Source organism: Ictidomys tridecemlineatus, chromosome 3 (assembly GCF_052094955.1).
Source record: "Ictidomys tridecemlineatus isolate mIctTri1 chromosome 3, mIctTri1.hap1, whole genome shotgun sequence".
In the NCBI taxonomy this organism is placed as follows: domain Eukaryota; kingdom Metazoa; phylum Chordata; class Mammalia; order Rodentia; family Sciuridae; genus Ictidomys; species Ictidomys tridecemlineatus.
Genome location: NC_135479.1, coordinates 85,951,714 through 85,970,951, shown reverse-complemented (window position 1 = coordinate 85,970,951; position 19,238 = coordinate 85,951,714). Strand labels below are relative to the sequence as shown.

General features: G+C 43.6%; 1 protein-coding gene and 1 long non-coding RNA gene across 12 annotated transcripts in view; one reads left to right on the top strand and one right to left on the bottom strand.

The window, feature by feature from the left end:
- The window catches only part of Nmnat3 (nicotinamide nucleotide adenylyltransferase 3), a 139,976-nt gene that overhangs the window by 72,487 nt on the left and 48,251 nt on the right, over positions 1 to 19,238 (top strand). The window lies entirely within an intron of this gene.
- LOC144376269 (uncharacterized) lies at positions 2,330 to 7,832 on the bottom strand. The gene is made up of 2 exons (XR_013436539.1): positions 4,529 to 7,832; positions 2,330 to 4,122 (listed from the first exon to the last, which is right to left on the bottom strand). It is a non-coding gene; the product is annotated as an uncharacterized LOC144376269 (long non-coding RNA).

Below are 19,238 nucleotides of genomic sequence, written 5' to 3'. Positions count from 1 at the left end.
ATGAAGAGACTTTAGGGGAATCCTGGCAGCTGCCTTTTAAGACTGTAAGGATGTCAACCCTATCCTCATAGCACAGAGCCTCCACATCCCGGGCACTGATAAAGAAGAGTGAGAAGATGAGGGAGATGGTGGCGGTGGGAATTTAGAGCTGAAGGGCATCTTTAAGGTCAGCCCAGCAACCTCCCTGACAGCAGAGTCTGAGCATCCCTGACAACGGGACCCACTGTGGACCCTTAGACTGCGGCAGTGACTTAGTGCCATTTGAGGAAGTGTCTCTTTCTCTCTCTCTTTCTCTTTCAGTTTCTGTCTGTATTTGTGAAGAGTATACATATGTTTTCATGCTGGGGGATATAGCCCAGTTGGTAAAGTGCTTGCCTCACATGCATAAGGCCCTGGGTTCAATTCCGAGCACTCCCCTCCCCAAAAAAAGTTAACAATACTCGGATTTGCAAAGCAATCGATCACGTCTATTATCAAGATGACTTAGGAATGAATGATCAAGAGGAGGATGAGGGATTGAGGATCACAGGGTGGCACCTCTGCCCTCTCATCAGAGTCACCGCTGGTCTGTCTGGAGTGACTGACTCTTGCTGTCTGTGCAGGTGCTTGGAAAACTTTCCAGCTATTAGAGCCCAAGGAATTTTACTCAAGACTTTGATGCATGTGATATGCTATAGAATAACAAGAAGCACCCCTGACACCGCAGCCCACCCACTGCATCCTACTGGCATGGATGACGGAGAACTTAGCTCATAGACTGGTGTCACTCCACCAGGACACCAGGTACCACTCTGCGCTCCTGGCCTTTCATCTTTTTCTCCCCATAGAATTCAGTGGACTGGCATGACCTCTGGTGCTACACTCAAAAATCAGCCCATGAAACAAGTCACACATAATCAACTATAGCCTGAACATCTCCAAAATCAGCCCATGCAGGCTGGTGTGTGTGCCGCTGACATTTACTCACTGCATATGTGCATAGACAGGACACAGACGGTGAGCTCACAATGGCATTTGGAATAAAATCACAGTCCTAGAAACAGATTACCTGGGTTTAGATCCTAGTTGTACAACTAATCAGCTTTAGATCCCTGGGCTATTTATTGAATGTCTCTATTTGTTCATCAGAAAAGTGGAGGTGACCATACAGTTCTTCCACACAAGAGTTGTAAGAAGTAAGAAGATGGTATATGTAATCTGGTGGCACACGCCTGTATCCCAGCAGTTCAGGAGGCTGAGGCAGGAGGATTCCAAGTTCAAAGCCAGCCTCAGCAATTTAGCAAGTCCCTAAGCATCTTAGCAACACTCTCTCTCTCAAGATAAAATATTTTTTTAAAAAAAGGGGACTGGGGATATGGCTAAGTGGTTCCTGGATTCAATCCTGGGTACCAAAAAAAAAAAAAAAAAGCAATATGGTATATGTGAAACCATTAGCACAGTTCCTGAGACTTGGTTAACACTCATATAACACTCATTAGCATCTTTATTATACATACAGACACATGTGTGTGTGTGTGTGTGTGTGTGTGTGTGTGTGTGTATATATATATATATATACACATTTTATGTATACATTGATATATATATATCAATGTATACATAAAATGTAACTTTCAGAAAACTTAATTATTATGGTTTGGATATGGAATCACTCAGTTTTACGGTTTGAATGTGAGGTGTCCCTCAATAAGCTCATGTGATAGACAATGCAGGAAAGTTCCAAGGTCAAATGGTTAGATCGTGAACGCTGTCACCTAATCAGTGAATTAATACTTTGGAAGGTCTGCTGTTCTGCATGGTAACTGTAGGCAGGTGAGGCCCTGCTGGAGGAAATGGGCCTCTGATTACGTCCCCCCACCCCACCCCACCCAGGCTCCTCCTCTCTCTGCTTCCTGGCTGCCGCGAGGTGATTGGCTTCCTGAGACCTGCCCTCTGCCAGGATGTTCTGCCCCACCTCTAGCCCATAGCAGTGATATTGGCCAATCATGGATGAGACCTCTGAAACTCAGAGCCAAAGTAGACTCTTCCTCTTAGTGTTTTATGGGCTATTTTGGTCACAGTGATTAAAAGTTGACTAACGCACCCCCAGAGGCTCGTGTGTAGAGCTTGGTTTCTATTGTAGCATTGTAGAGAGGCAGGGGTTTGGGGAGTGATTAGATTATGAGGCTCTGATCTCCTCAGTGGATCCACCATTGATGGGCTCATAACTGAATGGATTAGTGGGACTACAAGCAGAGACTGCAAGTGAGACCTAGTGGATGGATGCAGGTCACTGGGGGTTTTAATCAGCTTTCTCACTGCTGTGACTAAAGGACCCGACCAGCACAACTATAGAGGAGGAAAAGTTTATTTGAGGGCCCACAGTTTCAGGGGTCTCAGTCCATAGAAGGCTGGCTCCATTCCTTGGGGCTCAAGGTGAGGCAGAATATCATGGCAGAAGAGTGTGGCAGAGGGAGACAGCTCACATGATGATCAGGAAGCAGAGAGATGTATTCATTCTGCAATACAAAATATACCCCAAAGCCACCCCCCCAATTCCTATCTCCTCCAGCCACACCCCACCACTTCAATTATCACTCAATTAATCCCTGTTAGGGGATTAAGTCACTGATTGAATTAAGACTCTTACAACCCAATCATTTCTCCTCTGAAACTTCTTGCATTGTCTCACACATGAGCTTTTGAGAGACACTTGGATCCAAGACATAACACTGTGGGTAATATCCTGAAAGGATACATTTAGCTCCCAGCCCCATCTTTTCTCTCTCCTTCCCCACCCCCATCTCTCTCCACCCCACCACCTCATTTCTCTTCCCTGCTACATGGCCAAGATGTTCTATCTTTCCAAAGGCCCAAAGCATTCAGGCCAAGTGATTCAAGTATCTATGGACTGAAGCATCAGAAACCATGAACTAAAATAAATCTTTCCTCCTTTAAGTTGATTTCCTCAGGTACTTTGTCACAGTAACAAAAAGATGACTCACACACTCAACAAGAGCACATAGTTGAGAAAGTTCAGAGCTGGTCTGTTGTGACTCTCCCTAAGGTACCTGCTCAAAGGGGACACAAGCTTCACTTTGTGCTGCTTTTAAAGTTTATGATTGCCCTGTGGCTAGGACAAGGACAAGGGCAAGCTCAAGGACACCATCCACATATCTGAAGGCAGAGTGGGGCTGAGTCCTCCTATGAGATTAGCTGGTATGCAGCTCTGTGTGGCAGGTTGAACCCGTGAGATGGAGATCCCTGCTTTGAACTGAAGGTCTTGTTAGACTCTAGACTTCAGACCTCAGGATTCTGCTAGTACCACACCTAGTTCCACTCAATGGTTATTGGGATGCCATAGTAACTCGGGGAAATACTTGCAATTGTATTTACCATCCAGACTTTGCATACAACCTAGAATAATGACACTGTATTTTCTATATCCCCTCCTCTCCTTATCTGGCCATGGGAAGGATGACGGCACCAGTAGGAGCGTCGGTGATGGTGGTAACGATGCAGCGGGCTTGGGGTCAGTGTGGTGGTGATGGTGTTGGAGTTATTGGAATGGCAATGGGGACACTGGTGGTGGTAATGAGGCAAAGGTCACAGTGATGGTGTCCACTGGTCTTGTTCATTATGGCAGGATGGTGGTTATGAGGATCTGGCTGGTGGCCAGGCATGATGACCAGAAGTTGATGGTAGCAGTGTTGGAGATGACCAGGTAGATGCTGGTTGCTATTTATATATAAACCTGGATGACAGGGGTGGAGATTTCTATTTGAGGAAGATTCCCCCAAATGATCCTATCACACCCACAGTTATAATTTCCCAGAGTCTCATGGATAGTGCAACCAATTGAAAGCACTCTCATTCCATGATGTAATCTGCAGATGGAGTTCACCAAATATTTCCCAAAGCATGGCTTTCTGAACACTTATTCCAAAGAATGATCCATGAAAGCCAAATGAGCTAGTTAAACCCTAGGATTTCTTTCCTCTTCTTGGAAAGCTGCTGTATACATCCATGTGCTCTGGACTCTCAGAGCCTCTATAGTCTGCAGCAAAAATCTGTCTCATTGTGTGTACTCTGGTGTTTCCCAAGCATCTTTGGTCCTCTTTCTGTGGAGGAGGTGAAGGGTCCCTGTTGACCATAATGCAGAACAGTTAGAGGAACACTAAACAGCACATGAAATGAAGAAATAAATAAATAAAACTTTGAAAAAAGCATCCCCTGTTGGGACTAATTTTTACGTGCTTGGTAAGAACGGCCGGCTTTAGGTTAGCTTAAATTATGTCTTACATTACACATGGAAAAGATCATCTTAAATTTCCATAAGCAGAATTGACCAAGGAATACATTAGACATGTAAATTAGGGGTATTATTAGAAACCAGCCTCAAAAATGAAATTGCATTAACTCTATAAAACATTTACAACCTAAGAAACCCATATCCTTTTATTCCATACTCATAAAATTGGTAATTTGGTTATTATAGAGAAGTGGTCCTTGTTTACTTTGGAGCCTGGAGCTGGGTTAATGAACTAACCTCGGATGACTGGAAGGAAGTGGTCTTTTCAGCTCCCATCAGTCTGCGGTTCTCCACTAATGTGTAGAGATCACCTGGGATCAAGTTCCCACGCCTCGATGTTAGGGAGCAGCTTGTGCTGCCAGGAATGTGTGTTATTAGCAATGACTTCAGTGCTGACCTGGCTTCGAGAAGTTCCAACAGAACCCGTGTTGGAGTGTTGTCCTCTGCTCTGTCTACCAGCAGAGGCAAGAGTCCTGTCCACAAGCAGCCAGGTGAGAGGGAGTGGAAGGTGGACCACTCAGGTCTTGGCCCTAAGGCCATATCTATTAGCTGCAAGGCCAGAGCGCATGCCCACCCCCATCCCCACAGTTGCTTATGGAATCAGGAAGATGACTTCCTGGTTTCTAGAAGCATCCCTCTGCCACTGTGTAATATCAGTCTTAACACGAATAATGAAAAAAAAAAGGAGCTAAGCAGTTTAAATTTTATCTATAAAATTAAGCCCTGTGTTTTGCCACAGCATTTAACTCCATGACCTATTTCATTGAATCCTCTGGTACTGATCCTGGACAGTTTCCTTCAGTGTAAATTGCCACAAAGGTAAATTGAAAACGTATCAAGAAACGGGCAAGGATATTAGTGCAGAATCAAGGAGTCATTGAGCTTCCGTGTTCTGCAGATTCTTTTTTTAATCTCCTTTCAATACACTACAGTGGGAAGAATTGATTTGGTGAAGGAGGCCTCACCTGTGTTATGTTACCATTTGCCCTCTGCAGTGAGGGCGGCTGTTCAGATGTACCATCCTCCCAAAAACCTGCTCAGAGCTTTTCTGGACTCCCAAAGCTTCCCTTTTGTGCCCCTGCCCAACATGGGTGGCTAAAGACCCCCATCTCCAGGAGAGCAGGACTCCCTCCATGTTTATTTCTGAACCTACAGTGCTGATGGACTACCTGGTTGGAATGCTGTCTATGGAATCAGTGAACATCTCCTCTTGCCTTACAAAGAAGGAAGAGAAATTGTGTTTAGAGTACATGTAGAGGAGGTAGACCCAGACTCAGGGGTATTTCCAGTGTGCTCTCCAACCGTGGCCACACCTGAACTTCTCTCTGTCCCCTACCCTAAGTCATTGATTCTCATACCAGCCCTCTGAAATATGTAGCATTACTTATTCTCATTGTACAGGCAAAGGAACTGAAATTTCTCAAGTTCCTACCAGTCTCCCAAGCCCCCTTCTTGAGAAATTGAAGTGACAGATTGCCCAGGGAACGAGGCCACTTTTCACAGATCCCCCACACACAGGTTGCCCAAGGCGTCATCCTGAGCTGCTCCCCCATGAGACCTCCCATGGCTTGTACCCAGTCAGAAGTGCCTGTTTACAGTTATGCCCACCACTCCATCCCTCCTGCCTTTCATCCTGTGGAAAGTTCCCGCCAGGTCTAAGGTCCCCAAAGAAAAGGTCATACGTTTCTGAGGATCCCAGCAACACCGGCATCTAGAGTTCTGGTGGGTTCTTTATAAATCTTAACACCAAAAGAACAAACAGCCCAATCAATAAATGGGCTAAGGAGCTGAACAGACACTTCTCAGAAGAGAGATACAGTCAGTCAACAAATATGTGAAAAAATGTTCAAAGTCTCTAGTAATTAGAGAAATGCAAATCAAAACTACTCCAAGATTTCATCTCAAGCCAGTCAGAATGGCAGTTATAAAGAATACAAACAACAATAAGTGTTGATGAGGATGTGGGGGGAAAGGCACATTCATACACTGCTAGTGGGACTGCAAATTGGTGCAACCAATCTGGAAAGCAGTATGGAGATCCTTAAAAAACTTGGAATGGAACCACCATTTGACCCAGCCATCCCACACCTTGGTCTATACCCAAAGGACTTAAAAACAGCATACTATAGTGGTGCAGCCACATCAATGTTTATAGGAGCTCAATTCACAATAGCTAAACTGTGGGACCAACCTAGATGCCCTTCAATAAGTAAATGGATAAAGAAACTGAGGTGTATTTGCATAATGAAATATTACTCAGCATTAAAAGAGAATAAAATTATGGCATTTGCAGGTAAAGGGATGGAGTTGGAGAATATCATGCTAAGTGAAGTAAGCCAATCTCAAAAAACCAAAGGCCAAATGTGCTCTCTGATAAGTGGATGCTGATCCATAATGGGTGGGGGGCATGGGGAAAATGGAGAAACTTTGATTGGGCAAAGGGAAGGGAGGGGTGTGAAGGAGTCATGGGGCAGGAAAGATGGTGGAATGTGATGGACATTATTACCTTGGTACTGTACATATGGTGTGCCACTACATCTTGTACAGAGGAATGAAAAGTCATGCTGCAATTGGCTACAATGAACCAAAAAGCATTCTGCTATCATATGTACCTAATTAGAATAAATGAATAAATTTATAAAGAAAAAATAGAGTTCTGGTGAGTTCCTCTTAAAACTCACCCACTCTGAAAGGATACATTTGTTCAGTGCACAGCCAGGAGTTAAATGCTGGGAGTTGGAGGCATAAAAAAGAAAAAAAAATGGTTCTAATGTCTGAAAAGCAGAAGGACCCCAAGCAGGCAGCCACCTGACCAGGGGCTTTGTCACTACCCAGACACAGGCACTGCCAGCCCAAGTGCCAAATGCCTGGGACCAGAGATGATTATGGAGAACAGAGCAGGAGAGAGAGAGAACAAAAGTCCTTTCTGTCCAGTCCCAGAGGGAAATTTAAACTCTTTGCAATATTGATGCTTTGTTGTTTACTTGGCTAAGTTTTTACGAAGTTGCGCACATAGAAAGTAGGACATTTGGAAATGAAAGGAAGAAAAAAACCTCACACTGACAAGCTTGGGCACTGTAAATTCTGGAGGCCAGAGGGGGGCCGGGGGGCTTCGTAAAGTGCAGGAAGAGTTTGCTGATTGAAAGGATCTTTCACTGCACAGACAGAAGGAAGGAAAATGGCGGGCAGTGCACCGTGGGCACTGGGCAGGGAAGACAGACCATCCGGCTTCCAGCGGCCAGCTGTGCTTCCAGAGGGCCTGGGGCCTCTACTTCAAGACAGCAGGACACCTGGATCTGCTTTTCTCTCTACCACAGGCTTCTGTGATGGAGACACGCAGTGGCCTTCGAAATTGATGGGCACTGCTGGCCAGCAGGGCGGAGAGCTGAACAGTAAATGGGTTGTCTGGAGTTCACTTGGACTGAGCAGGCCAGGAGCTCTGTGGTTAAAGAGAAAAAAAAAAAAAGGCAAAACTGTTAAATATACTTGGAATGTGATGTAAAAATAAAGAAAAGGCATCAAAGCTCAACTGCTTCTGGCCAGACCCCCATGTTTTTCCAGGCTTAGCTTGAAAGTCGATTTAAATCACAATAATCTCTTTTTTAAAGCATGCTGTATCTGTTTGGTTGAGATTTGAGATCCTGGGCTTTTGCTTTTTTAATTTTTTTTTTTTCTTCACCTGCTCCATTACCCAGGCTTGCCTTTCCTTGTTTACTTGATTCCCAGCAGCTCTTGCAACAGTTGCTCCTGAGCTGTCTTAGAGTTTGCCTTTCAAGGCCTTGTTTCCCAAGGTGCTTTTCAACCAGCACAACCAAAAAAAAAAAAAAAGAGGAAGAAAATGGACAAAAGGGTATACAATAAGTGGGTAGGGGCCGACTGTGACTGTACCCACAGGGACAATGAGCTTCTCCCAGCAGAAGCCCCAGATCTACGTCTACACAGGGACGGGGAGAATGAGGGCTTGTCTGCGCTCCTGGGAAGCCACGTCTGAGCATTACCTAATGCTTTTCTCAATGGTTTTGACACGTGTAGTTTTGTTTTAAATATGCATGGTAATTCTTAATAAAATACTGATAAACGCGCCAAGGCATTCTCCGTGGAAATAATGAAGTTTTTACAGTTTGGAATGCCATTAAGTCTTGGCTTCATGGTTTGTGAGGCTGCTAGCATTTTTAAACAGCAATAACGATTTATTGAAACCAGTCTTGCTGGGGGAGGTGGTGTCATTTCTCAGGCCATTTCCAGAGAGGGAAGTTCCTCCATCATGCCCCAGAGTGGCCTGGTCTGGGTCCATCAGGATAATAGCAAAAGCACAGACAGCCTTGGATTCCAATCCTCATCCCACCATTTTCTGGTCATTTTGGTAAGTCACAGGTAGACATCAGTGATAGGAAAATGAGGTTAAAGAGATGATCCTATAAACCAGGCTCACTCTGCTGAGCCCCACATGCTTTCTTTTTAAAAGGAATTTACCTGCAACCCTGCCTGGCTTAAGTCAACAGAATCTGTTACATTCTCCAGCAAACAGACAACCTGCTCTCTGAGGGAGAAACGCAGGCCTGAAATGATGATAAGAAGGACACAAGTTACCCTGAAGGGGCAGAATTTTGTGACCGTTTCACAGACCAGCTTCCAGAACTCAGGGAGATAAGGATAATTCTTCCTACCTGTAAGGTCTGTCAGAACAAGTTCCAGTTAAACCAGTCAGCACGGGCCAACAGGACCTAGAGTTGCCCTGGACCTTTACCACACACAGTGGGGACTTGAAAGTCCAATGCCATCCTGTTGTCAGTTAAAAGTCAAGAGGTACCCCTGGGTGAAGCTCTGGAAACACAATAAAACTGGAGGACAGGAGGAGTGAGCCATCCTTCTCCTCTCTAAAAGACCAATTCTGTCCCTTGAGAGTGTCCCCTTTTCCTGTCCCTATAATTCATGCCCACTACTCTGAGCACCATGTCTGAAATCTTTCTGGGGTAATTGCAAGAACTGAAAGGTGGGCTGCTGCTGCCTCAGCTCTGTGATGGATCCTTGCCCTGTAACAGCATAACCATGGGAAAATCACACAACATGTTGGAATCTTTGTTACTGTTTCAGTTATTGTGACTGCATAACAAACAGCGTATGGTGGTATAACTTGACATTTTGATAGTCTCATAGACTCAGCAGATCAGGAATCTGGACAGAGCACAGTAGGGGTAGATTACCTCTGCTCCATGATGTCTGAAGACTCAGCTGAGACAACTCTAAGGCTGGGAGTGACCAGGTGGCTGGAGGCAATGGTCTTCTGTAGACTTCTTTACTGAAGTCTGGCAAGTCACGTTGGGTATGGAGACTCTAATCTGTACTCTGGGGTCTCTCTGTGTAGGCTACTTTGGGATTTCCCAGCATGCACTTGACTTCTGAGACACAGTACCCCAAGACCCTAAGTTGGAAGTGCCTCAGAATCCACACCTACCACTTCTGACACTGAGTATAGTAGTCACATGGAAGAGTGGCCAGGTTTTCCAAGAGTCCTTGGCTGTGAGATAATGCTGGGGCCATGTTTGCAGAACAAGTCTACCATAGTCCTCTCTTCTGCTGAGCCTGCCAGGTCAGGGAGTGGAGGGAGTACAATGACTGAGTCACCAGCTACGTGCCATGAGCTGTTCACGTTAGTTACCTGATTGTAATTGTGTGGGTCTTAACAATATTATCCACACGCACTTTTGTTGTTTCCAGCTAAAGCATTTTCTCAGTCAGCTTCAACTGCACCAAACCTCAACATATCAGTGATATGCTAGAAGAAACAGTTTATTTCTTGATCACAGGTCTGTGGGTGGCTGGGACAGGGGGCTTACCCACCCACTCTGGGTCCAGGGAAATAGGAAGGGCAGTGACCACTTGCGTGTTCTTCTCATGGGGACGACACAGGCTCAGGATTGTAAGCCCCACCAAGCAAGCTTTGCATCTCTTCATATCCCATCTGCTAATACCCACTGGTCCCGCAGGTCTTCTAACCACGCCCAAAGTCAAGGGCTGGGGGAGTATGCTCTGCTTTGTGTAATGCTATAATGGCAGAATGAGGAATTGGGACCCATAATTCAACCTACCGTAGCCATTTTCTAGCACTAAGAAAATTGGATAAGGATATTGTGGCATTACAGCTAGTGTTTAACAGTATAATCTTGGATGCAAAATACCCATATAAAGTAGTAGGTTATCAAATTGCTAATAAAAGAATAATTCTACAAGACCAGGTAGCATTTATCCCAGGTATTCAAGGACAATTTGCCACAAAGATATCTATTAATATATCACATTACTAAGACAATATATTTTTATGAAACCTAAATCATCATCTCAATACATACTTAAAAGTCATTCAATAAAATCCAATACCTATTCAGGGATTTTTTTTTTTTTTGCACTCCTAGTAAATTAGAACTGCAAGGATCTTTCCCTAGACTGATGCACAATGGCATAACACTCCAGAGGCATTCTCACAGTCGCAAAGAAATAGAAAAGAATGCCTGCTCACTGCCCTGATTTCCAATGGTATCCATCAAATTATAGAAAGGAGACTTGGTTTCCATTGTTGGCAGGTGATGTTCCTCTCTCCCCCTCCAAGGGAAAACTATTAGAATTAATAAGTTGAGTAAGGGAGCTTAGATGCAGGATAAACCAAGCAAAGTACTCAGTTTTCTATGTAACAGTGGTAGTATTATGTACCGAAACAAATAGGTATGATGAAATATAGTGGGAAAAAAATTCCATTCTCAAGAGTAATGGCCAGGAACATGTCCCTGAGTCTCACCTTGGCCAGATACCTGAAGGGTACCAGGGGGCAGCAGCTCCGCCTTCTCCTGAGACACTCAACCAAGTGTGACCAAGTAGGAATAGCCACTTATTGATCAGGTTTCCAGTGAAAACACCAATGGGTGGACATTTTCCCTTATTTATTTAACTGGAGAAAATAGTTCTGGAAGACTAAGTAGGTGTTCAGAAACTTCCTGCTGTGTCATCACACAGCATCACTGTGTGACGCCGACTCCAGTTAGCACCATGGAGCATGAAGTACAAACACATTAAATGAACATATGATTAGAGAAAAACAGAATCAGGGGAGATGGGGAGAAAATGTATATAATAAGAGAAAGTGAGACAGACATTTAAGTAGTTGGAGGTAAAAGGCAATTGATTTCCTGCCTCATGTATTTCACTCAGCAAAATACTAAAGATAATCGACCCAGAGGTTACCTTTATGAAACAGGGACCTACCCAGCAGCCAGTGGTGGGCAGACAGAACTTTCCAGAAGAGGACAACCAGAGTCACAGGTCATATGAAAAGGGACATCCGTTCCAAAGGAGGTGCCAGTCTGCAGATTCAGAGCAGGTGGCTTTCCACTTAAGGAGGAAAAGAGAATGTCTGTGTTTCTGGTTCTCCGTGAGACTGAGGGAAAGTGGATGGCACAGGCAGAGGTGCAGGAGGAGCAGCCTGGGGACGGTGACATGCCAGATGAGTGGTCGGAGGAGACAGATAGGGAGGCGACTTCTAGCAATGAAACAGAAAGAGAATGCTATTCCAAGAAATTCTATGAAACTCAGTAACAAGATAAGGAGACGAAAATGTTAAGAGGAGACACAGAGAATCAATGCCAGACTGGAGCCGGGGAAGGCCTGTGAGTCAGTTGCCAGAGGGACCAACAGTCAGGCTGTGAACCTTCTTGTCAAGGAGAGTTCCTACGTGCTGGTAGATAGATAAGGAATGCAAGCGAGGAGACACTTTACCAAAGAAGAAATGTGAGTATGAGTGCTAAAAAAATCACCTAAGCAAATTTAAAAGTGAATTTTAAAACACACACAAAAATACATTCTCAGAGATTAGCAAAGATTTTTGAAATGAGTAGATCCCAGTACTGGTCAGTGTGCAGTGAGGTCGGGTCTCTCACACCTTCGGATAGCTGTCTCTACCCTTGTTCAGAATTTCTGAAAAGCATTTTAACAAAATGTAGCCAAGTCTTCTCCCAGATCTTCAAGCCATTTGAACATTTCTATTAATTTGTCTTTGAAAACAACCCAAAACTTGCAACTAAGATCTAAGGATGGTCAGTATATATTGATCCTAGTAATATATATATATATATATATATATATATATATTCATTCCATTATTATGTAATCATTTAAAATGATATTTTCAAAAGGTCCAGTGGCCAAGAAAAATGCTGATGATATAATCTCTTAAAGATGATTTATAACATTAAAAAGATAGTGCACCACAATCAAGTGGGGTTCATCCCAGAGATACAGGGTTAGTTCAACATACAGAAATCAATAAACATAATTCAAAACACCAATAGACTTAAAGATAAGAATCATATGATTATCTCAATAGATACAGAAAGAGCATTTGACAAAATACAGATTCATTCATGTTCAAAACGAAAAACTAGGGATAGTAGGAACATACATCAACATTGTAAAAGCTACCTATGCTAAACCCAAGACCAGCATCATTCTAAAAGGAGAAAAATTGAAAGTATTCCCTCTAAAAACGGGAACAAGACAAGGATGCCCTCTTTCACCATTTCTTTCAACATAGTCCTGGAAACACTAGCCCAGAACAATTAGACATATGAAAGAAATTAAAGAGATACAAATAGGAAAAGAAGATTTCGAACTATCCATATTTGCTGACATGATTCTGTATTTAGATGATCCAAAAAAATTCTACCAAAAAACTTCTAGAACTCATAAATGAATTCAGCAATAGCAGGATATAAAATCAATACCCATATATCAATTGCATTCTTATACATCAGTGATGAATCAACTGAAATAGAAGTTAGGAAAACTATTCCATTCACAATAGCCTCCAAGAAACTAAAATATTTGGGAATCAATCTAACAAAAGAGGTGAAAGACCTCTATAATAAAAACTACAGAACACCAAAGAAAGAAATTTTAAAAGACTTTAGAGGATGGAAAGATCTCCCATGTTCTTGGATAGACAGAATTAATATAAATATATTATTAATAAAACTGCTATACAGATTTGATGCAATTCCTATTAAGGTTCCAATGATGTTCTTCATAGAAATAAAGAAAGCAGTCATAAAATTCATTTGGAAAAATGTGAGATCCAGAATAGCCAAAGCAATCCTCAGCAAGAAAAGTGAAGCAGGAGGCATCACAATAGAGCTATAGTAACAAATGGCTTGGTATTGGCACCAAAACAGACATGAAGACCAGTGGTATAGAATAGAACGCACAGAGACAAACTCACATAAATACAGTTATCTTTTACTAGACAAAGGCACCAAAAATATACATTGGAGAAAAAACAGTCTCTTCAACATGGTGCTGGGAAAACTGAAAATCCATGTGTAACAAAATTAAATTAGACCCCTGTCTCTCACCCTGCACAAAACTCAACCTTAAGTGGATCAAGGACCTGAGCATTAGAACAGAAACCTTGCACCTACTAGAAGAAAAAGTAGGTCCAAATCTCCATTGTGTTAGCTTAGGAACAAACTTCCTCAACAAGACTCCTAAGGCAAAAAGTAGAATCAAGGATCAGTAAAAGGGATATATCAAACTGAAAAGCTTCTTTATGTTCTTTACAGAATGGGAGAAAATCATTGCCACCTGCACCTCAGATACAGCTTTAATCTCCAGGATATATAAAGAACTCAAAAAACTTAACAACAAAAAATAAATAATCCAATCAATAAATGGTCAAAGGAACTGAACAGACACTTTACAGAAGAAGAAATATGAATGGTCAACAAATATATGAAAAATGTTCAACAACTAGAGAAATGCAAAGTAAAACTACACTGAGATTTCATCTCACTCCAGTCAAAATGGCAATTATCAAGAATACAAGTAACAATAAGTGTTAGCAAGGATGTAGGGGGAAAGTTAGACTCATACATTACTAGTAGGACTGCAAATTGGTGCAACCACTCAAGAAAGCAATATGGATATCTCTCAGAAAACTTGGAATGGAACCACCATTTGACCCAGTTATCCCACTCCTCGGTTTATACCCAAAGGATTTAAAATCAGCATACTACAGTGATGCGGCCACATCAATGTTTATAGCAGTTCAATTCACAGTAGGCTAAGCTATGGAACCAACCTAGGCGCCCTTCAACAGATGAATGGATAAAGAGAATGTGACTAATATACACAAGGGAATATTACTCAGTCATAAAGAATAATGAAATTATGGCATTTGCTGGCAAATAGATGGAACTAGAGGCTATCATGCTAAGTGAAATAAGCCAATCCCAAAAAACCAAAGGCCCAATGTTCTCTCTGATATGCAGATGCTGACTCACAACAGGTGGGAGTGGTGGGAGGAGTGGTGAGAGGAGTGGAAGTTCACTAGATTGGATGAGGGGTGTGGTGGGAGGATGTAGGGGGGGGAATGGGAATAGGAAAGACAGTATAATGAATCGGACATAACTCTCTTATGTTCATATATGAATACACAACCAGTGTAACTCCACAACATGTACAACCACAAGAACAGGAAGTTATACTCCACATATGTATGATATGCCAAAATACACTCTACTGTCATATGTAATTAAAAAGAACAAATTTTAAAAGGAAGATATGTAGGTAGATTTACATTATGTGGAGAATAATATACATAAGGCAAAGAAAATTAACCAAAATATAAACAGTATTAACCTGCTAGATGTGTTTTATTAAATTTGGATCCTTACCATTTACATTGATTTCTGAACTCATTTTATTCATTGTTAACATTTAAGTTAGTATAGGACTTAGAGTGCAGGACTCTTGTTGGTTCTGTGTCCCCCACCCCTGATTCCTGGTTCACAGAGCAATCACTTTTGACTCTTTTGGCTATTTCTCTGGTCTTCAGCTCCCTATTTCTAAATAACAAGCTCATACTGTTGCTTCCTGACTTTTCAGAGTTAGATATTATCCATTGGCTTCTAATCATGAAAAATGAGACTCCAGCTCTGTCACATCTCTGCCGTCGGGCTCACACTTCACATCTCAAATTGATCAGCTCACAATGTTGGGTTCTGCTAATGTTTATCGCTTACATTTTTGTCAGCGTAAATGGAGTTAACTAAATCGCACAGACTGCCGAGTTTCCCTGTCTCTTATGTAACTTTAGAACTAATAATTGCTTCCTTACTTGTTCCCTTGTGTCCTTACACCTGTCACTTAATTGAGTCGCACATTTTCTAGAAGGTCTCGAAAGCCCTTCTTTGTACAGGGGACTCAGATGAAATGTCCATCCCATGTTGTTTCTGCTCCTATCCCTCCGATCTCTCGTCAGCCAGCTTTCTACGCCCACTATATCACTGTCACCTGGGACCTCTTTTCATTGATTCCTTAGGGTCCCCTTGACCTGACTTCTGATTTACAACTCTTTTGTTTCTTGGATTTCAGACCTTCCTTCCACTTTTTTGATTTACCATCTCATTTTACTGGAGTGCATTCTCCAGCATCTTTCTGACAAAAGTTATATGAGAGGTAAACTTTCTAAGATTTTGCATATATGAAAACAATTCTATCCCATGATCTCAAGAGCAGTAAACTACAGCCTATAGGCCAAATATAGCCCATGGCCAATTGTCATTCATTTTGTGAGCTAACAGGGTTTTTTACATTTTAAAAGTGTTTGGTTGTTGTTGTTGTTGTTGTTTAAGAATATGCAAGGGGGTTAGGTTTGTGGCTCAGCCGTAGAATGCTCGAGTAGCATGTACGAGGCCCTGGGTTCGATCCTCAGCACCATATACAAATTAATAAAATAAAGGTATTGTGTTCAACTACAACAAAAAATAAATAAATATTAAAAAAAAGAATATGCAAGAAAGACTGTATGTGGCTCACCAATCCTAAACTACTTACTGTCTTCTTAGTAGAAGAAACGTCTGCCATGCCTATTCTAATCAATTGGTAGTTTGGCCAAATATAGAATACAAGGATGGAAATTAACATTTGACTCCACCGTCTTCTAGATCCTAGACTTGCTGTTGAGAATTTCAGTGCTTCCCTGCTTTCCAATTCTGTGCGTTTGACCTCTGGTTTTCTTTCTAGAAACTTGTAGAATCTTCTCTTTAAACTTGGTGGTCTGAAGTTTTATAATGGCTTACCACTGTGTGGACCTTATTTTATTCAAAGTGCTGAGCATTCAGAGGACTGTCAATTCTGAAAATGTGTGTCCTACCCTGGAAAAATATTTTTCTTTTTTTCTTTGATGATTTCCTCTGTTTCTGGTCTCTTTCAGGAATTCCTATTAAATTTGTCTACCTCCTGGATGGAGCCATGCTCTCTTCTTTCTGGCACGTGATCCCCTTATACCTGTTACCCTGGGGTCCAGCCTTGCACCTGACATGCTGCAGGCACTTGGTGATATTATGGAGTGCATGTCTTTTCATCTCTAAGAGCTTCTTCCTGTTTTCTGATTGTTCCTTCATAAAACACCCCATTCCTGTTTCATGCGCAGGATATCATCTCTGCAGTATTTCTGACAATATTATTGGAATATTATTAAACGTCTCTTCTGCTCCCTGCATTTCCCTGTGTCCCCCGTGATCCTTTCCTCCTGGTAGTTGCTCAGTTCTGTCTCTTGTGGTGGGCACCTTTCTGAAATCTGTCTCTTCCCAGGCTGTTGTCTGAGTCCATTTTAAGTTGTGATACCAAAATGCCTGAAGCAGGGTAGTTAGAAAGAAAAGACAGTAGTTATCTCACAGTTTGGGTGGCTGGGAGCCCAAGATCAGACAGCCCCCTTTGTTCAGCCTCTGACCAGGGCCTCATGCTGGCAAGAGATCAGATAGCAAGACAGGAAGCCAGAGCTGGGAGAGGCCAGCTGGAACTAACTCAGTCCATGAGGCCAGCACTGGGCCCTTCCAGGAGTGGTGCCCCCGATGATGACGTAAATACCTCTCACAGCCCCACCTCCTAACATGGCACCTTGGGAACCAGGCTTCCAGTGCACGAACCTTCAGGAGAAGCACTGAATTTACATCCCAGCTGCGGCAGCCGTCTCCCCATCCTGCCCATCGGGGCCATGATGGCAAACCAGAAGCTCTGGGTGTGTCTGTGAAGGCTGGTGGTCCTCACGGCCATGTGATCATGCCTTAGGCCCACGACCCCCAGGTGTACCCATGTCCATGTCTTCTCCTAGATGAGCTGTTCCCCAGGCAGACAGCTCTGATCTGGTATTGTAGGGGGACAAATGTGACCCTCTTGTTTTAAAGATGGTACTTCTCCCTCCCCTCAGCTGTGCCTATTCTCAGGTATCACAGTTTGCTTTGGCTGAGAAAGCAGATATCTGGCCATTTAACATGGCGCTGCTTGGGTAACCTCGTGGTAAGGGTGGCTTGGCTCCTTACTAATCAGGGTGCATGTTACCCAGACAGGAAGAAAAAGGCGGAGGCCTTAAGGAGCTCTCAGTCTTTAGGAAAGAGGAGGGACAGATCACTATCATACAAGTGCTGTGAGGAGGTGGGCTCGGGCAGCAGAGGGTCCCTGGACAAGTACCTGCAGGTAAAGAAGGAGCGAGGGTGGGTCACAGGAAAGGCAACACTGCGATTCTGACCAAGAGCATCTGAAGGGAAAAGGCCTGTGCTCATGACCATTTGGAGGATAAGAAGGATTTTTAGCTCAAGTTGTTATTTTTATTGACTCTCCCCTCCTGGGTGCTGTAAAAAAGCATTGATTTCTCGGTGCATGACCTGTGCCATCAGAATGAGCTGAACCATCACAGGTGACACCTGGGTATCCAGGATGCCCAGCAGAGCTGCCTGGCTGGGCCCAGCCCCCCACCCTGTTTCCTTCTGTAAAACAGAGATCAATGTGAAGGTCAAATGTATAGAAAGGGCGCCAGAAAGTCACAGCCCAACAGGAGTTCGTCCTCCCAGCCCCTGTTCCTTTTAAAGGGGAAAAGAGAAAGAAGTAGTCTGTATGTCCCTTGGATGACCCAGGTAGGCAGGAATGTAGCTGAGTTCTTAACACTGGACATTCTCTTAAGACACTGTTTCCACACACACACAAAAAGGCTTCTATTTTGGGCTGAGCCTCTTTCAGGTCAGTCATTAATCAAGTTCATCGTCCCTGCCTACCCCTCCAGGGCAGTTTAGCATCCTGGAAAGGGTTAGCCTCCTGGCATCCAAAAGGGCCATCTGGCCCTACTGCCCCCAGCTGAGGGCTCTGCCCTCAATCTCGGGCATTAGCCTTTGTCCTCTCTGCCTCAGCTGTTGAAGCCTCCTCGGCTTCTCCTGGCCACAGCACCACCCCCCTGTCGTCTAGGTTGGTGCCTGGGCTCTGCCTGGTACTGCCAATGCTGTGGTCCCTGGCTTTGGGCTGCACCCCCCCCCCCCGTACCCTCTCCCCTCTCCCTAGGAGCCATGTCCACTGTTAATTCTTAACCCCCTTCACTACTCCCCAAGGGGCCTTGGGAATTTTCCAGGATCCTTGTGTTGCCCTGCTGAAGGTGGGGGATGGGTTGTTTTCTGCAGCACCCTCTGCCCATCCTGCCACAGCTCCATTTCTATGCTGCGGGTGCTGCTCTGAATTGTCCCAGAGCAATGTAAGGTGGTCTCCTCTCAGAACTCCAGGAAGGAAGCAAACTATGCTCCCACATGCTCCCCAGTGTGCATACTTCACTGGGCCTCTTAACTATGTCTGCCCAACCCCACCTCTGACAGCGGCTAGGGAGTAGGCCTGACTCCAATGTGAGCCCTCTGAACCACAAACCTTTCTTCCAGACTCTTCTCCACCCTGCTGCCAAGTTCACCTCACCCCACCCTCAGCCCAGAAAGAGCTTTTCATTTCTGTGAGCATATTCTCCTCTTCTTAATACTCTCAGGATTTTGGTGAAACTTTGTGCTCTAAGTCCCTGGACTCTGGTTCCTGATTTTTTAAAGGAACTTGCACCTTTTCTCTCTCAACAAGCCTTATTTATTTCTCTTGC